The following is a 6,000-nucleotide window of genomic DNA, read 5'->3' on the forward strand; positions in this document are numbered from 1 at the left end:
CCATACTGGTTTCTCAAGTCTTCTTTCAAGGTATGTTGACAATTGTGTGTTAAGCCTCCTGTTTGCAAATGCATTTCCTCCCATTGAATTTGGATCTAGGATTTTAGCCTGATGTTTTTGTTGGCTTGTTGGAACAAGCTTGTTGGAATACTAGCATGGTGTGTGTGGGGGGAGACAACAACCATGCTGTGTGTTCCGTTGACTCATTTCCTGGTACCATGATATATAAGATATACTTGAAATATGAGGAGTTCTAAAAGACGACTTATTTCCTGTGTGAACCAATGTTCCAGAATAGATTTGAGCTAGTTTAATTCACACCTGAAATAGTGGGCAGCCTGGGTGATTGATGAGTATTAATTAGTCTTCTGTGGCTTTACAAATCTCACATCCCTATGGCTTGACACTAGCAGAAAACACTTTATATATTTATATTTGCCTGTTCCTCTTCTTATTAAGAAATTAACAGCACCTCACATTTAACCTAGTCTGTTGTTTATAATAGGTCAATTTGCTATCAGTTTATTAGTACAGTCCTGAGATTATTGGGAAGAAAATGTAATTTATTTCCACTTTCCAACTACACTTTAATAATCCTATTTCCTCTTTACAGTAGTCCCTCTGTTTACAAACTTAATCCGTTCTGGAGGTCCATTCTTAAACCGAAACCATTCTTAAACCAAGGTGTGCTTTCCCTAATGAGGCCTCCTGTCGCTGGTGTCCTTCCACCATTCAGCTTTCGTTCTTAGACCGAGGTAAAGTTTGCAAACTGGGACACTACTTTCGGTTTTGCGGAGTTCGTAAACCAAATAGTTCATAAACAGGGCTGTTCTTAAACTGAGGTACCACTGTATTGTTAGTGCTATGAAGTACCAGGACACCAAGATACCATATTACTTTCTGTTTACAAAACCATCTAAATTTTAAAGATGTGTGAGCTTTACTCATATCAGTCTGCTGCTGCTGCTTGATGCTCTGCATTCAGTTTGGTATGATAAATAAGAAAAGCAGAAGTGGCTCACCTAGTGGACTAAAGCTGCAGTGTTAGCTTCCTGGCAGTGGGGATGCTGCTGTTTACAGGGAGAAGCAAGGTGCTGGAGAGGTTGATGTGGTGTGGTGTGGGGACAGAAGTGGAAACAAACTGGTTTGCTTGCACTGCATCAACCTACCACTTGCACCCAGGGCCGTCTTTAGCAGATGGGGCGCTGGGGTGCAAATATCTGCCCAGTGCCCCCAAATTACCACGGATAGTGTTGGGGTGGCCGTAGCTGCACACTGCCAGCCATCGGGGCAGCTCTCCCCCAAGCCACTGTGGGAGAGTGATCCCTACAGAGCCTTGGGAGGGAAGTTGCGCACCCACCAGACATATGGTTGGTGGGGCACAGCTTCCATCCAAAGCTTCTGTGGGGATCGCTCTCCTCCCGAGGAGGCTTGGGAGGGAAGCTGCATGCCCACCAGCCTTATGGTTGGTGGGGCGCAGCTGGTGGGCGTGCAGGGAAAGGGGAGGCCGCCGGCAAAGCCGCTTAGCTCCCCCACTTGCTGGAGGGCCCCTGAGAGGCCTTGGCGCGATGCACCACTAAGCCCTATGGGAAAGACGACTCTGCTTGCACCTTAGCTTAAGACCTACAGGTCCAACTTTTGTAAGCAACACAGCCTTTTGAAAGAAACAAATGGGAAAGTCTTCCAACCTCGTCTAGCACAACGTGGAAGGCTGGTAGCATTCATGGTAAAATCGGTGCTTGTGCCGCAACAGTCATGAAGGGTTGGGGAGATAAGATGGGCCTGTTGTCATATTGTGCGCTGTTGTTACATAGGACAGTAACATACATTGTGTTTATCTATTAGGAGAATGAGGTGCTTTCTTAAGAGTCACCTCTGTGCTTGCAAAACTTTTGTTTGGACAATCTACAAATAAAACTGCAGTTAATTTATGCCTTGTGTATAATGAAGCATACACTTGAGTGTTTAGATAATATTCCTAACAATTTGCTTTGTATTTTTAGTCCCTTCCCTTGTCCTTGTGCTCTTTACCAAAACAATTTAGCTGATAGAATCAATAAAAAGATGTACACATTTGCTGATAACACAATACTAAGCAGTTGATCAAATAACCTAGGATGACACCAAAAGGATTATGCAGGATTTAGACAGCCATTTAAAAATGCCAAGTGTCTGCTGGCATTCAGCTTAGAGGCATGCAAAATTAGTTGAGGCATTTTGAATATCAGCTGAAGGACATAAAGGTCCAGGACGGTGCCTAAAGATAATGCTAACACTTCATAATTGTTAATTGTTACACAGAAAAAGCAAAGGACTTAGAATATACTCTCTCCCCACTAATCATTAGGTAGAAGAAAAATGGCATTTGCGATGTGTAGCTTTTGAGTAGATGAGACACTCTGTTCTCTAATAATGGGTGCCATATTAAGGAAGATATAGTGCTTGAACTAGAAGGTGTAATGACAATGGGAGGAAATGTATTAAGGAACTGGTGAGCACAAACTTATTCGTTGGTTCCTAACTTTAGCTGTGAGCTTGTGATAAATGGTAAATCCAATAAGACATAATCAGAAGCAGTGCTTAACTGCATGTATAGTAAATTGCAGTTAACTTGTGTTATTAACTCCATGTCATCAGATATAACCCCTCACTGGGAGTTTTACAGCTGTGACCTGTGAACACCACATAATGGAATTTTGCATTCATATTATTATTTTTTTACTTTTCACAGGTACAATGAGTTGTGTATATAAGCCTTGGCACTGCAGTCTGGGGTGTATCTGAGAAGCAAAATATAATCACCTTTGCATAGCAAACCTACTCAGACTACAGGAAATGGTCTGAAGGAGCATCAGGCCACCACCTTGCTGAAGCTAAGCAGGACTGGGGTTGGTCAGTGCTGGATGGGAAACCTCCAGGAACCCACAAGTATGCCACCTTCAGTTCCACAATGGAAGAAAGAGGGTAGATATAAATCAATATTAAGGTATAAATAAATGTTGATATATAATAAATGTGAAGATGTAAATAAAAACCGAGTGTGGTGGACCTTTTGATATTAACATGTTGTACAGTGCAATACAACTAGAATTTACCACCATCCTTTGTATGGTGTTTAAGCTTAATGCTTAATGAAGATGCCAGATTCACCTCAGTGGAGTGGGAGTTCCACAACTTAGGGGCTACCACAGAGAATGCCCTCTCTCAGGCTACCACCCACTGAGATTCTGAGGCTGGTGGAAGAAGCAATAGGGCCCCTATTGCTGATCTTAGCACCCAAGACGGTCTATAGTGAAGGAGGTGGCCTTGCAGATATTTTGGGCCTTGAGTCATTTAGGGTTTTAAACATTAACATGAGGAGCTTACTTGGGCCTGGAAATGAAACGGCAGCCAATGCAGCTGTTTTAAAACACCCATCTTCCCTGCACTGACTGCCTCATAGCTTTTGTTACCTAGTGAATGGCACCCACTCTTTCTAACCCCAACAGTGAAGGCACAACTATGCCTCTGCCAACCCTGTGATGCAGACATCTATTTTTTCACATGGTTACATTCAAAATGCAATATATTTTCTTTTAATTAAATTACTTTGTCAGGAATAGAAAGCACTTCAACACCATTGTTGTTTACCATGGTAACTTGAGCAGATTGTTCTTCACCTCTTTCAACCTGAACTAACTTTCAGGAATATATTATTCAAAGCTGATTCAGGCATCTGTGGACCACATCGCTTTCTTACAATGCTACTATGTGGAAGATTGCTCTGTAAATCTGTCTTAGGCTGCATTCACACAGCAGTTTATTTCATTCCCCCCACATTTCCCAAACTGTTAATTTCCACATTACATTTGAGCTTTTGAGTGATGTAAAAGGCACTTCAGGAAACCTAGCTGAATATAGTGGAAGTTTAGCATTCATTTCCATGTTTATTGGTTCTAGAAAAAATCTGTTTGCCACCCCTGGAAACCACTGGAGTAAAATGACAAAATCTGAGGGAATCTACCAGCATGCATTTCTTTTCTGCTGTTTTCATGGGTGAATCATAGGGAATGGAACCATGCATGTGTGGAAAGGATGAGGGAATAGTGATGTTGTCTAGTGATGGCCACTGTTATGCCACTGGTGTGAATGAAATTTTTTATGACTTGCCAGTATATCGGTTCAGTGTGAAATTAACAATAGGAAATGGCACAGAAGCCCTAGCATTGTAATCAGGAAAACTAATGCAACATTCCCCATGTCTGAATGCACCCTTGGTAACTGGTATTTATCCCTTGCCTGTTGCAAATGGCTGTTTTGTCTCATAAACAGGGTTTCCTACAAAAGGAACATTATTGATCATGATGATCATAAATGCGGTTAATTAACTCCATGGTTGTGTATATTGTAACTTAGATTCGTCTGTGTTTAAAACTCCTTTTAAATACATTTAATTTCCATTTGTATTTAATTTTCACACCTGAATGTTGAAAAACTGCACATGAGTCCCCACAACTGCTTCAAATTCCTGACTAGTATGTGTCCTTCCAATCTGATGCAAACATTTTCAGACATCTCATGACAACACTGCCATTCTTCTGTCTAAACAGGGCAAACGGGTCATCAAAAGAATAAACAGGCACAAATTGGGCGTAAAGATGGCAGCATCCAGGGTGGGAATGGGGGAACCCAGTGAGAAACATTTTGAGTCTTGTCAGATACTCTGCTGCTCACCTGAAAATCACCAGTATTCAACAAACAACAAACTTCAGGTTTGGACTCCACTACAAAATAGTTGATTTTATTTGTTTAGAGCTGAGATGAAACAGAGGAGTTCTCAGCCACCTTTGACATTAAGTAAGCATAGTGAAATTGGGACTATTAGCTATGATGATTATGTTGTTTCTCCACTGTTGTAGGCAATATGCCACTGTATGCCAATTGCTGGGAATCGCAAGTGAGGAGAGAGCTCTTGGATTCTGGTCCTGCTTGCAAGCATCTGAATAGGCATCTGAGTGGCTACAGCGGGAACTAGATGTTGGCATATACGAGCCTTTACTCTGATCTGACATGACTCTTATTAAGTTCTTAAAACAAGATTGTGTTATCACCAACTACTCCAGTTGTGGAGCCAGTGTGGTGTAGTGGTTAAGAGCAGTGAACTCATAATCTGGTGAATCGGGTTCGCTTCCCCGCTCCTCCACATGCAGCTGCTGGGTGACCTTGGGCTAGTCACACTTCTCTGAAGTCTCTCAGCCTCACTCACCTCACAGAGTGTTTGTTGTGGGGGAAGAAAGGAAAGGAGATTGTTAGCCGCTTTGAGACTCCTTAGGGTAGTGATAAAGCGGGATATCAAATCCAAACTCCTTCTCCTCCTCCTCCTCCACCTCTTCTTCTTCTTCTTCTTCTTCTTCTTCTTCTTCTTCCTCCTCCTCCTCCTCCTCTTCTTCTCCTGTTCTGAATGGTCACTCCGCACATTTTAGATACATTTGGGCTTTACACAAAAATGATATTGTGGATGGCATGGGCCCCTTTGTCCCACACTTGATTGTTGCTTTTGTTCTTTTCTTCCCTGTATTCATAGATGCAGAAACCCATAGTGTTGCATTTCTTTCACTTTTCCAAGCTCTGAGAAGTTTCAGGGATGCAGCACTTATAGAGGCCTCATTTCTTTTAGGAAGAGGTCACTGGAGGCTTATGATATTTGTTTACAAATGCAGAGGTTGAGCACACTCCAGCAGAAAATCCCACTGCTTCCACATCAGGTTTCCAGAAAGAGGTAGCCAGCATCAAACAATATTTCCACAGCTTCCAAAGCCTCAAACCCAGCTCAGCCCTCGTTGTCTCTATGACATTGCATAAGCTTGTCTTGCCATATGGATGTTATACACGCAGCTGTCGTGATTTGTGCTGATCTCCAGACTGCAGTGCCAAATACTAATTTGCAGTCCCCGCATGGAAACTGCTGAAAAATGCAAATGTGTGGCAACAGCTCCACTCAGGGGCTGTAACACTAGCAAG

Source organism: Podarcis raffonei, chromosome 2 (assembly GCF_027172205.1).
Source record: "Podarcis raffonei isolate rPodRaf1 chromosome 2, rPodRaf1.pri, whole genome shotgun sequence".
Lineage (NCBI taxonomy): Eukaryota > Metazoa > Chordata > Lepidosauria > Squamata > Lacertidae > Podarcis > Podarcis raffonei.